Below are 20,836 nucleotides of genomic sequence, written 5' to 3' on the forward strand. Positions count from 1 at the left end.
GTCTAATCGAGGGTCTGCGACTAGGTAGATTTAGTTAGGATTTGTAGATTAGATTAGTTTTCGTGGTTGAGTGGTTTGTGAGGTGATAAAAGCATTTGCTAGTCCGTATGTGTCATTGAATCATTTTCTAGTCATAGATTCAAAACCCCATATGATTTGTAGAGTAGCTTTAGGTAAGTGATTTGATTCTGATCTAGAGCTATTCATCACTCAATTATTTGCTAAAGTGCTTGTTTGCATTTAGAATCTCTGAAAAGGCTTGTTTTGAGGAAAAAAATACAATAAAAAGAGTTCTTCTGTCATTTTTGCATGGTTGATTGTTGTTGAGTATATAAAAGAGCATGTGCAAGAGTTCTATGAAGAAAATATGAAGTAACGTAAACTTGGACATCGTAGGCGTATGATGTCTCAAGGGTTAAAAAGAGACCAAAATTTTGAAAATTGAATTACCAATGTGTTCAAAAGGGTCATTATACCCTAGTAACACCTTGAAACATGAAGTTTGGTCATCTTAAAACACTCAAAACATAAGAGGTGAGAAGTCAAAAGCAGCAAAAATTGAAAACATCATTGATTGAGCTTAAAAAAAGATAAAAACATTGCACAAGCCATCATCAAAGCTCTACATACCAAAAACAACAATTTGGGAAAGCAAAAAGTTAAAAATTTCCCAGGAGACATCATACTTGTATGATGTCTCAAGGGATAGCAGTAAGGTAATTTTGCAAAATGTGAGGTTACCAGTGTGTTCAAAAGGTATCATTTACCCTAGGAACACCTTGAGTGGCCAGTTTTGGCTTAGATTTGGGGACCAAAAGCCAAGGGATAGAGTGGTTGTGACTGAAAAAGCAAAAACTTGTGCGTTTGTGAGAACTTTTGAGCTTTAAATTTTGTTGTAAACACATGTACATGTTGCTGATGATAAGGGGAACTTAGAATAGAAACATATTTGAAATCTGAGACAGTAGACATCATACGTGTATGATGTCTCCAGCACCATGTTGAGACCAAATTTCAAAACTCTGACTGCACCAGTGTGTTCAAAAGGGGGGTTTTACCCTCAGTACACCTTGAAACTAGAGTTTTGACCAATTCTTGATACCCAAAAGACAAAAGATAGAGTGTCTGAAACGGGAAAAAGGACAACTTGTGATTCCGGGCACATTTTTACATGAAAATTGGTAGAAGTGCTTGAATTCCAATGCTAGAGACTTGGGGATGCTTGTGAATGATTTCTGTCCAAAATTTCATCAATAGATATCATACGCATATGATGTCTGAGGGGTGATTTTGATAGCAATTTTGAACTTTTGACATTTTACCCATTTTTGCATGTTGTGTTGAGCACACCTACCCAATCTCATGTTATTTGGACATATGGATTGAGAGTTAAGGGGATTTTACCCTTTTAGAAAAATTTCTTTATCAAAAGTATTGATTTGAGCAATTTTGACATCCAAATTTTATGTGAGCACATATTCTTGATCAACACACTAAGGGGCACCTCTGGTATACACATAACTAAAACTCGAGCAAAAAGACTTTAGACGCATATATTGTCTCAAGGTCAGATCTGAGGTCAAAAGTTACATCTGAGTGTACCCTTGTGATGTATAGCATCTAAGAAGCACATAGGCCAAATTTCATCAAATTTGAAGCAGTTTTGGGCTTACAAAGACCATAAGACATATTTAGGCAAGTGAATGCTTGTAAAGGCCATAACTTGCTCAAAAAATGTCAAAATTCAATTTTGAAACTTGTTGTGAGTTGCCAATGCAGTGAGAACCTCTGGAAAGAAATTCACTTCATTCTGACCAGTTAGACATCATACAAAATTGAAATCTGAGCTTACTAGGGTGTTAAGCACAACAAGACAAGCTCACATCCAAATTTTGTCAATTTTTGAGCACATAGACATTATACGCGTATGATGTCTCAATGCCGAATCTAAAAGTCAAATTTCACTTTTGACCACATAGGGGGTTGGCATTATAAGCTTGCTTACAAAATTTCATCTCATTTGGACACATACTTTTGTATTTAAAGAGAATTTTGCAGATATAAGAAGGTAAAGGTGAAAAAGTGCTTATTCTGAGCAATTTTGACATCCAAAATTTTTTGTAATCACATATTCTTGGTGTATGCATCAAGGAGTACCTTGGGTAGAAATCTAAGTGAAATTTGAGCAAAAAGACTTTATACGCGTATAATGTCTCATAGAGCAGATCTCGATCAAATCAGACATTTGTATACCTCAGTGTCCTAGAGCATAAAAGAAGTCCCTAGCCAAAATTTTATAGAATTTGGAGCTCATTTGGACTTGCAAAGAGCAAAAGACAAAAAACTGCAGATTCAGGCTTGTATTGGTCTTCACTTACTCAAAAAATATCCAAATTGAATTATGAAACTTGCTGAGAGTTGCTTGAGTGATAAGGAATCAGTGAAAAAAAAGTCACCTTCTTCCACAAAAGACATTATACGCGTATAGTGTCTCAAGTGTCCAAATAAAGGTTAAATTCACAAACTAAAACTTGTAGTGGGTAGAGGACATCAAGGAGAGCTCACATACCAAATTTTGTCAAATTCTGAGCACATAGCCTCTATACGCTGTTAGGAGTTTTTTGGAAGAAGTGATTGCGGATATGTACATACACATGCATGCTGCATTGAATAAAGGATTGCCCATTTTCTAGAGCCACGTGGTTGCGTGGGGCCCACATGTGTACATGTAGGATAGCGTGTACATAGTACGTCGATTTTCATTATTACCAATACCAGTGTGTTTTTTCTATAATAATGAGGAATTGGTAGCGCGTAAAACTTCTCGAGGAAGCTATCCACGGGCCGACGGAATGAGGTAAGCAGGTGCGTCAGATGCATCTAGTGGCATCATGAGGTCGAATGGGGTCAATACTTGCACGTGGATAAGTACGGACACAACATGGGTGTTTTTTGGTGATGATTATGCAGAAAGGTCATCATGAGGACTATATTTGGGGGCCACTTCACGTGGTTGCGGGGTGCATCATTGGAAAAAGTTGAGTGCCAGGTGTGCAGATGGACGTAGAAGGGTGACAAAAATGCACTGCGCAGTTAGTTTTTGGCATGTTCCGAGTCCGTTTGAGGGCAACTAAAAGGCCAAAGGTGTCTAAGGAATAGAATGAAGTGTGGAGACTAAAAAACCTAAGAAAAACCAGCAAAACATAGAGAATCATGTCAAATGTGGTAAAGAAATGGGTAATTGAGCTACAAGAGTTTGAGTTCTCTTTTTTAGTGGAAGACAGTACAAGAGCTACCCTAGCTGATTTGTTGACTTACAAGGAGAATTCCCTCCTTGTTAAGGAAGAGGTGGTGATAATTGAAGAAGTGCCACAGATCATCAATGCACATGTGTTGTTCTTTGATGGCTCATACAGGAAGAGCCATGATGCAGCTTCAAGGGGTATAGCACTTTATGATCTAGAGGGGAAGCTAGTATGCAAGAGAGGGTTCAAATTGGATGCGCATAGTAATAATGAGGCTGAATATGCTACTTTGGAAGCCGGATTGCACATTTGTTTGAAGCATGGGATTAGAAGGTTGAGAATAAAAGGTGATGCCTTGTTAGTTGTGAAGCAAGTGCTGGGTGTGTGGAAGAGCAAGAACACCTCATTGAAGGAAATGTGTTTCAGAATTAAAGGCCTCTTAAAAAAGTTTGAAGCATCGAGCATCAGACACATTGAACATGCTTTAAATGAAGAGGCACATGAAGTAGGTCAAAGCATGATTGGGGAGCTATTTGTGTTGAGGACCAATTTACCTCTTTATCATGGCTGGGAAATTTTGACTCAAGAAGAAGAGTTTTTGCTAACAGGAATCATTCCGAAGGACATTCAAAAGTGTAAGAAGTATGGTTTTGTGCATAGAGCATCTAGGTACAAATTGATTGGTGATGTCTTGTACACGAAAGTACCTTGGCGGGAGGAGCTTTATAGAGTGTTGGAAGAGAATCATGAAGGCGCATGTGGCGGACATTTTGCTCTAAATATCACCTTGCATAATATCTTGCAAGAGGGGTATGTATGGCCTAGTTTGCACAAGGATGTTCACCATTGGTGTAGGTCTTGCAATAGGTGTCAAGCATTTGGGAAGAGAGTGTTGAAGCTAGAGCTACGAAAAACCATTATGGCATTTGATGTGTTTGAGAAGTGGGGGATTGATGCAATAGGCCCGTTACCTATCACAAGCACGGGCAAAAGCTATGTTTTGACTGCAGTGGACTATCTCTCTAGATGGGCAGAGGCTATAGCAGTAAAAAGCATCACTAAAAAGGATGTGGAAAAATTTGTGTACGATGAAATATGTTGCAAGTTTGGGGTGCCGCTGGAGCTACTTTCGGATAAGGGGCCAGGATTAGAGCTAAACTGCTAGACTTTTTATGCGCAAAGATGAAGATTAGGCAGCAGCATACCACTCCTTATTACCCACAATGTAATGGCCTAAATGAAAGATTCAATGGTGAGTTGGTACAAATTCTGTCAAAAGTGATAGAGCACCAGGGAAAGAATTGGGATGTGGAATTGCCTAGTGCATTACGAGCTTACCGTACTTCGATAAAGACAGGTACAGGGTTTAATCCATTTCATTTTGTATATGGAAAGAAAGCACTATTGCCTATGGAAGTAGAGTTGCATGTGGTCAAGATGCTAGAAAAGTTTCTTGGGCAATCCTATGATGCATTCAAAGAGAGGCTCTTACAATTACAAGAGGTGAATCAGCTGGATAGGATGAGCGCATTGGAACATTATGGGCAGATGCAAGATAAATCTTTAGAAAAGTAAATGAAAATGTAAAAAGTAAGGGTATCAAGAAACATGACTTGGTTTTGTGCTACAATAGTAAGTTGGACAAGACATTCCAAAAGAAGTTTCAAACTAAGTGGGAAGGCCCTTTCAAGGTAGTGGAGTGTTTTCCAAATGGTACATATCAGTTGGCTAACCTAGATGGGATTCTACATAAATCAAGGGTAAATGGGTTGCATCTTAAATTGTATCATGCTATATTGATGATGGTGGAGCAAGATGAGATATCTACAGAACACGTAATGCCTATGAGGGATAAGAAGACCTGTGACGCGACGAGTCTCATATCTCTTTTTGCTGCATGATCTAGCAGGCTAGGGGATGGGCAAATTATGTTAGGAGTTTTTTGGAAGAATTGATTGTGCATATGTACATACACATGCATGGTGCATCGAATAAAGGACTTGCCATTTTCCAGAGCCAGGTGGTTGAGTGGGACCCACGTGCGTACAGGTAGGACAACATGTACATAGTACATCGATTTTCATTATCACCAGTACCAGTGTGTTTTTTCTATATAATTAGGAGTTGGTAGCACGTAAAAATTCTAGAGGAAGCTATCCGCGGGCCGATGACATGAGGTAAGTAGGTGCGACAGATGGCATCTAGTGGTGTTAGGAGGTCGAATGGGGTTAATACTTGCACATGGATAAGTACGGACACAACGTGGGTGTTTTCTGGTGATGATTATGCAGAAAGTTCATTATGAGGACTATATTTGGGGGCCATTTCACGTGGTTGTGGGATGCATTATTGGAAAAAGTTGAGTGCCAGGTGTGCGGATGGACGTAGAAGGGTGACAAAAATGCACTGCATGGCCAGTTTTTGGCCTTTTCGGGGTCCGTTTGAGGTCAACTAAAAGGCCAAAGGTGCCCAAGGGATAAAGTGAAGTGTGGAAACTGAAAAACCTAAGAAACAAACCAGCAAAATGTGGAAAAAAGAGGAGGAACAGCTGCAACTGATTTTTTGATGTTTTGGCCATAAACTGCTCATCCGAGGTCGGATTTGAACACTTTGAAAATGTAGGCATGGTTTTTGGTCACTCCGGATGCAGTGGAACTATCCAGTTTGCCAAATTCCTCACTTTTTCTTGCTATTTTGGCTGTGTAATTTTCTCCTGTGAGCGAAGCCTCTGCTCTAATTTGTGATTGTATCTAGCATATTTCATCCATATTGTGTGAGCTACTTGCCCCATTGGTGTTGGTTGAAGCTCAATTGTATCTAATCATAAACAATCTTCCTCTTTTGAGCTGAGTTTTTTGGGTGTGTGTGTGCAGGACATGTGGAGGCCTACTAAAGATAGTTCTCTAGCATTATAGAGCTCACAAAAATGAATTCTAGAGTGGTATAGTTGCAAAAAGTTGAAAAAAGCCAAAAACAGGACTCGTGTTTTCACACAGTTTAGGTTGTGAAATGTTGTGCAAGGACAAGGTTAAAGATGGAATTGATATTCCAAAAAAATGTCGAGTTTTTTTCAGCTCATGAACCAACTTTCTAGAAAGATATCACCTCAAAATCCATTTTGAAACTCTTGAAATAATTCAAGGAAAATGGTCACTTAACAGGACATAAAAGTGTCCCAGGACATAAAAGTGTCCCATTACCAACCTAGTGTTAAAGTGAACATCATTGTTGCGGACAACCTTTCTAGATTCGGGATCCCAAAGTCTGTACCCCGTCTCACCAGAATTACCATAGCCTAGAAAGATGCACTTTCTACTCTTTGGCTCAAGTTTGTTCCTAAATTCCTTTGGAACGTGAGTATATGCCTCACAGCCAAAGACTCTGAGATGCTTGTACGAGGGCATTTTGCCTGACCATACCATCTCTGGCACTGAATCCTTCTGCAAAACCTTGCTAGGAGATCTATTTACAAGATGAATAGCTGTTGATACAGCTTCAGCCCAAAACCCATTTGGCAGCTGTGCATTAGACAACATAATTCTGACCTTCTCCTGTATGGTCCTATTCATCCTCTCAGCAACACCATTTTGAGGAGGATTGTAAGGAGCAGTAAGTTCACGTTTTATACCTTTTGACTCACAAAAGTCCTTAAAGGCCTTTGAAAAATACTCTCCACCATTGTCAGTGCGTAAGCATTTAAGCTTCTTGCCACTCTGATTCTCCACAAGTGTCACAAACATTTTGAAAACACTAAACGCTTCATCCTTGTGCTTGAGAAAGTAAACCCATACTTTCCTCGAGTAATCATCTATAAATGTCATAAAGTAAGAAGCTCCCCCTAGAGATAGGTTAGGCATAGGTCCACACAAATCACTATGAACAAGTGCCAACTGTGTATCTCTTCTACTGCTTCTATGCTTATGTGGCTGCTGTGTTTGCTTACCATACAGACAATGTTCACAGAATTCAAAATCATTAAATGAAAAGCCATACAAATAACCAGAACGAGACAAGATTTCCATTCCCTTCTTGGACATATGTCCTAACCAGCTATGCCACAAAGAAACGTTCGGCTGCTCGGTTACATTGATTACATTTTTAGAGACATTTGATACATAAATCATGTAAAGTCCTCCAAACTTTACTCCATGTGCTACTGTCATAGAACCCTTGGATATCTTCCACTTGTTCTGTCCAAAAGTGGTGTCATAGCCAGCATCATCAAGTAAACCTGCGCTAATCAAGCTCTTTGTAATTGCGGGAACATGTCTCACATTCTTCAGCGTGAAAGAAGAGCCATTCTGAAACTTCAATTGAACATCTCCAACACCTAAGATCTCACATGTCTGCCCATTGCCTAGCCAAACATGATCTTTAGTGGTCACATAAGAGGTAAACCACTCCTTGTTTGGAGACACATGAAGTGATGCCCCTGAGTCTATAATCCAGTCACTCAGTGCATTTCCATCAGATGCTATAAGAAGAGCTGAGTCCATTGTATTCTTCAAGAAGTAGATGTCTTCTGACACTAGATTTTCATCCTCTGCAACAGTGTTTGTCACATTTATTTCTTGAATCTTCATTGAGGACTTGTTCTTCTCACCGTGGTCTTCAGCTTTCTCTTTGCCTTTTTCTGCTTTCCATTCTATGCAGTCTCTTTTCATGTGACCCTTCTTGCCACAATGGTAGCATTCTATGTCACTCTTGCCTTTAGCACTGCGGGACTTGCTACGAGACTGATTCCTCTTTCCACCTTTGTACTTTTCTTTGGTCCTTCCCCTGACAACTAAGGCTGTTCCTTTGCCTTTGTCCATTGTCTTTCTATTGGTTTCTTCAGTAAGCAGACTTCCTTCTACACCTGCTATGTTCAAACCATCTGGAGGTGCATAATTACTCAAAGCTGTACGAAAAGTGTCCCAACTTTTCGGCAATGTGATCAACAGGAACGTAGCTCTAACAGGTTCATCAAACTTGACACCTTGAGCTAACAATTGGCTGTAGATTGTGTTGAATTCATTCAGATGATTGGACATAGGTGTCCCTTCTTTTATCTTCAAGTCAACAAGCTTCTTAAGCCAGTATACCTGTGAAGCTGCACTCTACTTCTCATAAAGATCACTCAGATTTAACCATGCTTGATAAGCCGACATCTCGTCTGCTACATTGAAGTAAACGCTTTCTGCCAAAGTCAGCATAATGGTAGAAAGTGCCAATTCATCCATTTCGCTCCATTCATCTTCGTCCATATCTTATGGTTTTATCCCCTTGAGCTTTATAGGTTTTATCTGCTTCTTTTGTACCAACACGTGCCAAATATGCTTCTTCCACAATGGGAAATTGGTTCCATCTAGCTTCTTGATATTGTAAAAAGCAGTGTCCTGTGATCCAGCCATAGCTACGCTTCACAGTAGTTTACTTTCCTGGGAAAAATTCGGCAGAGTTTCCCCTGTAAACTGACCTCTGAACCAATATCAACCTGTCAAATGAACCAAGAAAGCTTCAGATTCTGCAGATATTTTGGCAGAGTCTCCTTTGTAAAATGGCTCTGGTGCACTAAAAAACAGACCAAAAAATAGCTCAAAAAACCACTATCTGTCTAACACTGTAAGCTGTGGGTAAACCTATCCTGCACCTGTACTGTCTCTGACTGTCCTGTCACTATCCTGTAAGCATAGACTGCGACAATGCCTCAACGGCAGTAAAGCAAAGATGCAATCCCAACTGTCTAACTCACAGTCAACACATCCTAGCTGCCTATCTAAGGGTTCTCGAGGGATCGCTCCAAGACCTGTATCACTGAAAGGATCTCAACATTCGAGAATCCCCCAGCTCAATAAAACCTCACTCGACCCTCAACAAAGGCTGCAGTAAATCTGACAGTACATAGACTTCCCACAAAGTCATACATCCACAAATTTCCCATTGTATGTTGTAACCGGTGCGGCGGTTGTTTGCTGCGTGACTCACAGCCAGCAAACCCTCAACAGACATACATCATCCTTGACAATACATCCCATGTGTAAGTGCCTACAATGTTAAGATGAAATCTAGAATATCAAGTAGCAAACACAAGCTACCTGATGAACTAGTGGATGTCGCCTACAGTCTGTGTGTAGATGCGCCCGTGTCATATGTGACACGCCTCCAAGAACTGTGAGACGTCCTTCGATGTGTAGACAGCCACAAATCAACACTCTGGGAGTGTCGATATCCTCAGCACCTGCAGTCGTAGGCCGAACACCCCAAATTTGCAGAGTCGGATTTGCACCCGCTGAGACCACGTAGTCGAAAATGGCCTGCGCAGAACTTTGTCGAAGCCGAACGGTGGCTGAGATGACCTCAGAATGAAATTCTGAGCACACCGAGCCCTTCAGGCGCACCCACAAGATTTGGGGCCGTGTCTTTGCCTGTCGAATTTCACTCCAATCTGAGCTGGTGACTCTAGCCTCCTGCAGTGCTGCCCCAAGCCTCAATCTGAGCTCTGATACCAGTTGAAGGAGTACGAGCGGAAGTGCGATGCGAGAGAGAGTGCAAGAAGAAGAGCACGACGATATGGTGAACTCGCTCTTGTGTAATGTGTAGAGCATAGTGAGTTCTTATTAGGTTTTTACAAAAGAATATGTGTACATACCTAGCAGCCCGCCCACTTACCTGGGCGACCACATTGGGCTTTATACCCCAACAAATAGGGCACCATTCTCCAATCAAATGTCGGCACAGAGAGACAGTCACGCATAGAGGTTAATTATTTTGTAAGAGAGAGAAGAAGAGAATTTTAACGTCGTAGGAAACTATCCAAAGAGACCTTAAAGATCTATCCGCCCGACGAGGAGAGTTGAACTCAAGAGAGAGAGATGGCCGTTGGGTTTGCAATGGAAGTTGTGTATCGGGGCTCCAAGAGGGCGCAACACGGTCAAAATTTAGAAATGTCTTGGATAAGGGCTTAGAGATTCCACCAAGAAAAAAAAAGAATTAACCTTTCTCTCACCCAAACTCGTTTGTTTCATTGATATCTTTCTTCTCTTCATCTTTTTCACTCAAGTGCAAGAAACATCGTCCTTGGTACACCAATAATAATGATGATAACTCTCTGAACCTCACACTCTTCCATTAGTGCACCCTGATAAACCCACCGCCTGAATTTTAACGTTTTTCAATATCACCCTGATCTCGGCCAACGGCATTGAAGCTGACCCAAGCAAGGTTCAAGCCTTGGTGGCTTTGACCTCTCCCACCACAACAAAGCAATTGGTCTCTTTTCTTCAAAAGGTGAGGTATTTGAGTAGGTTCATTCACTTGCTCTCCCAAGTGGTTCTCCCTTTACAACAAGTTACCCATCAAGAGATCTTCACTTGGAGTGAAGAAAATGAACAACAATTCAATGAGGTAAAACAAATTCTAGCTTCACTTCCCACCATAGCACCTCCAAAGTGGGACGGGCCATTTTATGTAAACCCTAGTGTTGGCAATGACACACTTGGGGCTGTATTGATGCAAAAGGATCCTCAAACTTCTTTCATGCATCCTATCTACTTCTCTAGTCGAATGATGACCCCATCAGAAAAAGGATACATGGCAGTGGAGCACATGGTGCTTTCATTAATGTTTGCTACCACCAAATTTCGCTCTTATTTATTGTCTAGACCATTCATAATCTTAACAATGGAAGAAGTATTTCCTTATGTAATGCAGCACATGGATGTTTCTTCTAGGATTTCCAAATGGCTCACAAGGCTACAAGAGTTTGACTACACAATGCAAGTGGAGAACTCCACAAGGGCCAGTCTAGGAGGTATTCTCACTCATCGCCACTATGAAAAGAAGCTAAAGATAAAGCCAAATGATCAAGATATTACACCTGTGCTGGAAGTCCCTAAGGTAGAGGAGGCTCACTCTCTTTTCTTTGATGGAGCCTACAAGAGGAAAGTGGACAAAGCTGCAGCAGGCATTGTCATCTTCAACGAGCAAGGAGACAAGGTTTTCTCCATTGCGAATCTCTTGGATTCTCACTCTAACAATGAGGCAGAATATGCAGCTTTAACTCTTGGGTTAGAGTGGTGTGTGACACAAGGCATTCAACGGTTAAATGTATTTGGTGATGCCATGCTTTTAATAAAACAAATACAAGGAACTTGGGCTTGTAAAAATCATATCTTGCTAGGCCATTTGCGCAAAGTCAAGGAACTTCTAGGGAAATTTCAAGTTGTACAATTACATCATGTCCCTCGAGCAGAAAATCAAGAAGTAGATGCTCTAGCTAGAGAGAAGTTGCAAGATGTTTCAGTGGTGGGTGCTATCAAGTTGAAGCTGCCTCTCTTCCAAGGTAGCGATTCTATGCCTGACATCATGAGTTTCTTGGACATAGGAGAGTGTCCTAAGGATCTTACTAAGGGCCAAAAGCAGTGGCTTGTGCGCAAGGCAACAAAATACCGCCTTATCAATGACGACCTCTACTGCAAGGGTAAGGATCAAATTCTTAGGCGTGTACCTCTCTCTAGAGAGATCACTGAAATCATTTCAAGTTGCCATGATGGTGTTTGCGGAGGACACTTTGCACTTGACATCACTAGTAGAAAGATTCTACAAGCCAGGTTTGTATGGCCTAGTCTACATAGGGATGTGCATCATTGGTGTAAAACATGCAAGGAATGTCAAAAGGCAGGGGATAGGAGGCTCACATATGAGCCACAGACTCCTATAATCTCATATGGACCATTTGAGAAATGGGTAATTGATGCTATTGGGCCTTTGCCAAGGAGCCAATCAGGTAAATTTTATATCATCATGGGTGTGGACTACATGACCAGGTGGGCTGAAGCAGTTGCCACCACCCAGATTACAGCTAAGGAAGTGGCTAAGTTCGTATTTGAAAACATTTGTTGCCGTTTTGGCACTCCTCTTGAAATAATTTCTGACAGGGGACCAGGTTTTAGAGGAGACCTTGTAGGAGAGCTAATGGAGAAGTTAGGTATCTCACGACGACACTCAACTCCCTACTGCCCACAATGCAATGGTTTGGTGGAAAAGGTAAATGGTATGATCTGCAAGATCATCACTAAGCATGTAAACAATCACAAAAGTGATTGGGACAAGCATCTTATGGCTGCACTTTGGGCTTATCTCACTTCATTTCGCACATCCCTTGGGTTCACACCATATCACTTGGTGTTTGGTAAGGAAGCCATTTTACCCATTGAAGTACAATTGGCTAGTCTCAGGGTGCTAGCTGGGCAGGTGGAACGTCCTAATGCTCATCTCCACAACCACATTCTTGATCTAGAGAGGCTTCAACTAGACAGAGAAGATGCTATCAACTATTATGCAGCACAGGCAGAGCAACGTCGACATACCTTCAACAAGGGACTTAGGGCAAAAGGTCTCAAGAAAGGTATGTTGGTCCTACGGTATCATAACAGGTTTGACACTAGGAAGGATAAAAAGTTTTCAACCAGATGGGAAGGGCCATTTGTCATTAGAAAGCGCTACGCCAATGGAAGTTACCGATTGATGGATACAGATGGTAGGCTCCACAAAACACGTGTCAATGGATGGATGTTGAAGCAGTACTTTTTGAGATTTGATCAAACACCTATGATGGAAATCCCCGAGGAGGGAGACTCCTCCACCTCAATAGAAGAAGAATCAGGTACAACGCTAGAGGCATGAATACCTCTAGCCTTAGGGGGAGGGCTAATGAGGAAAGCTTTTCCATGCATGGGAACCCCCCCATATATTTTTTCCCTTTTATCAAAATATTTCCCATTATATAAGTTACTTTTGATTTTTTCTTCCTTTTTCACAAACGTTTTAGCCTTTATTAAATAAATAATACTTATGCTAATCAATCACGATGTAGCATAATAAGTAAGCTTTCTTTGTTGATCTCTCTTTTGACCTTAAAAATATTAAATATATATATTCTAGTATTTTCTAATATTTTTTTTTTCATGTATGTATATTATCCCACTCTACCAAATATTTTATTCACTAGTTTTCATTTTCAAACCTCAACTCCACTTTCAAATTTCAATAATACCTCCATCTAAATGATTGCCAATCTTTTCAACACTCTAGGTCATGTTTTCATACACATGAAGGAGCTTACACTTGAAGGCAAGAGAGAAGTCCACTCAAAGGGGACCACCAAAAGACTTTTGCAGCCATAAATAATACATTATTTGGCTGAATTTTTTAAGTAAGAAGAACCCCGAATCTGAAGGAGCGTTCAACATGAAAGATGTAGCTTGTGATCTCAACTTTTAGCTCAATTTTTTTCAGAATTTTTGGAGTTATGAACACGGAGATATGATTTTTGTAGTGGACCCCAGTTTTCTCGTGTAATGGTGACACAGGCCATCCCCACTTTTCTTCCTTTTAGAATGGCTATGGTTCTACAAGTCTTCAAGCATGATTACAAGAGACAAGGCTCTTTTAATGAGGTCTTGGCTAGTCTAGAGTAATTCTATCACCATTTTTGGAGGATCCATCCTCATCAACAAATATCCACCTTCGACAACCTCTCTTATAATTTTCTTACCTCTCTCTTCTCTCCCTAATAAGCTTATGTCTATCCAAAGCTAGACTATTGTAAATATTTCCTATTCTCTACATCCTACCCACATTCTCTCTTCTCTCTCTATTGACTCTGGTATTTTAAATAATGAGGAGACAAGATGGGAGCCACAGTCACATGCACCCGATTTTCCTAGTCACCAAAGTGGGACACTCACCTCAAATAGAAATATTGTTGAATCCTTCCCTCCTTCCCTATATAAGGAGGCCATGAAGCTCACTTGGGGGGGAGAACACACACACACACACACAAACACCTATCCATACACACTCTTGTGCTACATGCTTGTTGCATGAACCCTAATCACATAATCACAACACCATCATCATCACCATCACCATGCACAAAAGATGAGCACCACACCTACACACCACTTGTAATTAAGGGTTGAAGGCACAATTTCAAGAAGAAGAAGGGTGGACACACTCATGATATTCCTTGCCATCAACTCCCATCTCTCCATTATGCCTCCTACGATCTCGTTCCCTTCTCATTTTCCTGCCATACGCTACCTATTGTATTCATCTTTTGCAAGCAATCAACACACTCCATCTTGGTGCCATACTTTGTGTTGCTTTGGATACATCTCATTGTGAGTATGGTATATGCTTGTTCCTTGCCTTTTTTTTTATTTTTTTTTGCTTATGTTATGGTGTGTGGATTCGCCACCACACACACACACTCTCTCTCCCTCTCATATTCCTATCATCTTGCTACTTCCATCTTAAGGTGTGCGGATTCGCCACCTTTTGTATGAGAAGTGAGCATACTTGCATGTATCCCTGACCTCGTTATCTTCCTTACTACATGCACGCGTAGCGAGCCCATTCTCACTCACTCACCACTTCTCTCACCTTATTCTCCGACCACCCCATTCCACATTTGGGCGTGGATCTTGAAATTGTTTTCCATGCATGCTTCATTGTGATTATGTATGCGTCCTAGCCGCATATCTTGCTAGGTGGTGCCCCTATTGTGTATTCCCCATGATGAGGCCATTGTGCATAGTCTTGGTGTAGAGGCCACCGGGTCTATTTTTTTCACTTCCGCCTCTCACTTCATTTGCTTACTAGATACCTCTGGCTTTATTGTGGGTTGTGTTCTTGGTGAATCACTCCTTTGAGAAGATGTGTCACTCTCACTCTCAGTATCATATCTTCTCAAGGTTCTGCTCTGATTTAGATATGAGTATGTTATAGGGGGTGGTGATGGTACATATAGTCTTGTGGTGATCGTAATTCCACCTCTATAAAATTCATGTTCTATGGTTGCATCTGGGTACAACCATGGTCCATTAGGAAGATTCACTAGAGGAGGCATGTCTACCATCTCTGTGATCATTTCATTGCTCATTATCACTCTAGAAGGGAATCCAGGTGGCTCCTTTTTTTAATTCTTTTAGGAATTCTCAGGTTTGGTGGAGATATCTATGGTCCTTCATTGACCAAATATCCACCTCTTTCTAGTGCATTGTTGGGTTTGTGTCAAAGTGTGGATAGATTGGCATTTCATCACTTCTAGCTTGGCTTTCCATACCTTTGGTCACATCTACAAAAGTATTGGTAGAATGGCTTTCCATCCTGATGATCATAGCTTTCTTAATGTTAGGTGCACTCAAAACTCTCAAGATAGTCCTTAATAATCACCTTTGGCCCTTTTTCGGGTCCCTAAAAGTCAAGTATGGGTGGACTTTTGACCTCTGGATACTGGTTTTGGGGTACCCTAAAAGTTTGCATTTAGCAAACCTGTGAAAATTCGGTTCTATTGCCCACAAGATTTCTTCCTAGCTATACATGACTCAATTTGGAGTTGTTTATCAAAAGTTAGAGTAGTTTTGGTGAACTGCACTAGAAAAAACACTCAAAACAATTTTAGGATCAAGAATTTTTTCCTGTATCTTGACCAAATGTGACCCAAATTTGTTGAAACTTGGTCACTAGGCTTCTTTTATGCTGGCAAACACTTCTGTGAGCTCAGATGTAACTTTTGACCTCTACTTTGGCAATTGAGACATTATACGCATTGTGGACGGGATAGAAACACACAATGCCTCTATAATCACCCAACACACACTCTTGGGATGATACACACACACACACACACACACACACACACACACACTATGGGGCACACTCAGCTTAGTCAACCCACCTGGCTGAGACGGGGAACACACAGATGGAGTGAGAGGAGAGAGACTATTCATTTGCCCACTCAACACAGAGGCACACACGCTTCTAGGGAGAAATAAATATTCAAGTTGTAAGTTATGACCAAATTACAAAAATTGTCAAATCCTGTTTTTTAGCCAATTTTAGCCCTTCTATGATTTTTTTGGTGGATTTCATGATATCCAAATGCATTTTTTATTTTCTATGTCGCATATTGTAACATAAAGCTAATATTCCTTCAGTTCTGGGGCACCTAATACCCTATTTTGCATAGTATACAACGATGGTTGATTTTTTCAATTATAGAAGAAAACGAAACATTCTAGTATATCAAGTATCCTCTCAATGGGCCGGCCTTTCAATCAAATTGACCCCAAGAAGATCCATCTTGGTTCCCGGTCATTTCCAGACAATCTTCAAAACTCCTAGTTAAATCTATGTTTTGCAATGGGCTATCCCTATCACCTCTCAAGATTCTTTTTTTACTCCTAGTTGGTAATTTCCAGGTTCATTCATTTATCAACCTTAATTCCTACTTTCATTAATTATCTACCATCAGCCAAGTTTGTTTACAAAATACAAGCGAGTTTTTGCCATAGGCATTTGATGGTTAATGTCTCTTCACAAATGAAAACTTTTTAAGTTCAATCCCTGTTTAGTCGATTCCCAGGTTTTTGCAATCCTTTGCTATCCATGGGGCATCTCCATGGAAGCTTGTAGAGTTTTCAATTCAAACAACACAGAGATCAATTCCGCGAAGTTATCCCTATCTCCCCCATCCCGTATTTGCAAACAAACTTGAAATTGAAAACTTTAGAAATACTCTTCAATACCAAAAATTGAACTACTTCTATCGAGCTTAGACAACTACTCTTTTCTTATGGTACATAGCTTCCTATTTTAGGAAGCTAGAAGGTCATCCTATAATTTATGAGTTTTCGAGCTTTCCATTAAAGCTTAAACCTAAAATACAAGGTAGTCACTAAAGTTTATATCTGAGTGCAAAGTTACCATTAAGGATTAGCTTACGAGAGAAAATCTACCTTTGAAGCTTAACTTTATGATGCGTAGATACTCTTATCACTTAACCCTAATTGCAAGGTTTCCATTAAAGCTTAAAACCTAAAAATGCAAGGTAATTAGTAAAGCTTACATCTAAGTGAAAAGTTACCATTAAAGCTTAGCTTACAAGTGTCAATCTACCTCTGAAGCTTAACTTTATGATGCGTAGATACTCTTATCACTTAACCCTAATTGAAAGATTTCCATTAAAGCTTAAACCTAAAAAATGCAAGGTAATCACTAAAGTTTAAATCTAAGTGCAAAGTTACCATTAAAACTTAGCTTACGAGAGCAAATCTACCTTGGAAGCTTAGCTTTATGATGCGTAGATACTCTTATCACTTAACCGTAATTGTAACTTTTTCATTAACACTAGATTGGTAATGGGACACTTTTATGTCCTGTTAAGTGACCATTTTCCTTGAATTATGTCAAGAGTTTCAAAATGGATTTTGAGGTGATATCTGTCTAGAAAGTTGTCTCATGAGCTGAAAAAAACTCGACATTTTTTTGGAATATCAATTCCATCTTTAACCTTGTCCTTGCACAACATTTCACAACCTAAACTGTGTGAAAAAACGGGTCCTGTTTTTGGCTTTTTTCAAGTTTTTGCAACTATACCACTCTAGAATTCATGTTTGTGAGGTCTATAATGCTAGAGAACTATCTTTAGTAGTCCTCAACATGTCCTGATGCTTCTAGGGAGAAATAGATGTTAAAGTTGTAAGTTATGACCAAATTACAAAAATTATCAAATCCTGTTTTTTAGCCAATTTTAGCTCTTCTATGATTTTTTTGGTGGCTTTCATGATATCCAAATGCAGTTTTGATTTTCTATGTCGCATATTCTAACATAAAGCTAATATTCCTTGAGTTTTGGGGCACCTAATACCCTAGTTTTCATAGTAGACAACGATGGTTGATTTTTTCAATTATAGAAGAAAACGAAACATTCTAGTATATCAAGTATAGCTTTTTCAATATTGTTAGTTTCTTGTGACAACTACATGCATTTTGTAGGTAGTAACCATATCTAGTCATAAGGATCAAATTTGGCTAGATATTGAATAGTTTCTATGGGATTCTACAACTCATAATCTTGAACCCAGTTTTTTCATGTTTGTTGTATTTAGCACTTCATCTTTGTCCACAAGATTCCCCTTGGTAAGAGATGTATTATTCTTTTGACATGCTCCATGGCTCCTTATGAACATAAAGGACAATAGGGAACTAAGAAACATGCATATATTATTTGTATTGAGCGTGGCTATAGAAACTTTGATGATAGGTTTGCAGAATGGTAAAAATTCAACTTTTTTGTACCTATTTATTTTGGCAAAACAAAAAATAGTGAGTGAGAAGCAATCATATGTTCTGATCACCAACCCATTGAAGTTAACTAGGGAATTTATCTCGAGTCCTACAAAAATCCCTAATCTTATTTTTTGCAACAAAATGTAAGAAATTACTGTTTTGATGAAAATGTACTGGTCCATCAACTTTGGAGGCTTGGTGTGACCAAAAGATGAGAAATTTTACAAGTTTCTTATTTTTTCCATGTGTAGTAGGCCTTGAACTATAACCTCATGAAAGGATTTTACAAAATGAGTGGATCTACTATGGTTTTGGAGGTTTTTTTCAAAACCCTGAAAGGACACTTTTATGTCCTGTTAGGTTACCAACCTAGTGTTAATGAAAACAAATATCATTCTAAAACAGAGAGGGTTGAGGAGATTAGAAGAGTTGTCTTCCAAGAAGATGGACCTGCACATGCAAGACAAAATGTCAGGGCTCAAGAGGAGCAAGGACAAGATAGAGTGGAACCACAGGTTGTGGCTGAGCCTGAGCCACCTATTGTGCGTAGATCTGGACGTGTCACGCGACCTCTTGATAGGTCTGTTCCATCTATGAACTATGTCATGTTGATTGATTGCAATGAGCCTTCATGTTACAAGGAAGCAGTGCAAATGAAGGACTCCGAGAATTGGCAATTGGCCATGCAGTCAGAGATGACAGCTCTGCATAAAAACAAGACATGGAAGCTAATTAAATTACCATAGGGCAAAAAGGCTCTACCTTGTAAATGGGTTTACAGGTATAAGATCACCGCTCATGATAGTCAGCCAAAGTACAAAGCAAGGCTTGTTGCCAAGGGCTTTAAGAAAGAACAAGGCATTGACTTTGATGAAGTCTTCTCTCCGTGGTCAAGATGACTACATTGAGATGCTTTCTTGCATTGGTTGCCATATTAGATTTGGTGTTGCACCAAATGGATATCAAGACAGCGTTCTTGCATGGTGATTTAGATGTGGAAATTTACATGCAGCAGCAAGAAGGGTTTGTTGAGAAAGGCAAGGAAGATTGGGTATGCCAGTTGTTAAAGAGTCTTTATGGCTTAAAACAATCACCGAGGGCATGGTACCATAAATTCCACAAGTTTATGCTTTCTCAAGGCTACAAACGTAGTGAGTTCGATCACTGTCTATATACAAAGAAGGCTAAGGATGGTAGTTGGCTGATCCTTATTTTGTATGTGGATGACATGTTGATTGCTGGCAAGCACTTGGAAGAAATTTCAGCTTTGAAGTCAAAGATGGCAAAATCGTTGGACATGAAAGACATGGGTGAGGCAAGTCATATACTTGGTATGTGCATTCAGAGAGACACATCAAAGAAGTTGATTTGGTTATCTCAAACAGAGTATATTGACAAGGTTTTGCAATGTTTCAATATGGAGAAGGGAAAGGCATTGAGTGTTCCATTGCCACCATATGTGAAACTTAGCAAACAAGATTGTCCTGTGTCTGAGGAAGAACAGGCTGAAATGGATAAGATTCCATATGGGTCTGCAGTGGGTGGTTTGATGTATGCAATGATTGCTACTCGCCCAGACATTGCATTTGCAGTGGGAGTAGTAAGTCTATACATGTCAAACCCAGGCAAGAAACATTGGGAGGCAGTGAAAGGAATATTGAGATACCTAAAAGCTACAAAGAGTATGCGTATATGCTATGGGAGTCAGGAGCTAAGTGTTAAGGTTTTACAGACTCAGATTATTCAGGTGACTTAGACAACTGAAGGTCTACGTCAGGGTATGTCTTTACATTGGCTGGTGGAGCAGTATCATGGCGTTCTAGATTACAAGATTGTGTTACTCAGTCTACTACAGAGGCTGAATATGTTGCAGCATCAGAGGCATGCAAAGAATCAATTTGGCTTAATCGACTAGTAACAGATTTGGGAATCAAAGAAGAGATGCCTGTGTTATATTGTGATAGTCAAATTGCTATACAATTGGATGGCAATCCAGTTTATCACTCAAAGACAAAGCATGGGGATGTGAAGTATCATTTCATCAGGGAAATGCTCGAGGATAAGCAACTTCAGCTTGTCAAAGTTCACACCACAGAAAATCCTGCTGATCTACTTACAAAAGGACTTCCCTCAGAGAGCTTTGCGCATATTCGCAAGCAGTTAGGTGTAGGGTAGTACATCACTTCTCTACATCCCTTGTATATTAGCTTGTATAGTAGCTTCTCTCACACTTAAAGTACCACATTGGACTTTAAGTGGGAGGTTGTTGGGGTATAAAGCCCAATGTGGTCGCCCAGGTAAGTGGGCGGGCTGCCAGGTATGTACACATATTCTTTTGTAAAAACCTAATAAGAACTCACTATGCTCTACACATTACAGGAGAGCGAGTTCACCATATCGTCGTGCTCTTCTTCTCGCACTCTCTCTCGCGTCGCACTTCCGCTCGTACTCCTTCACTATTTACTGCCGTTGGC

The sequence above is a fragment of the Adiantum capillus-veneris genome, chromosome 29 (assembly GCF_014529385.1).
Source record: "Adiantum capillus-veneris isolate H3 chromosome 29, ASM1452938v2, whole genome shotgun sequence".
NCBI lineage: Eukaryota > Viridiplantae > Streptophyta > Polypodiopsida > Polypodiales > Pteridaceae > Adiantum > Adiantum capillus-veneris.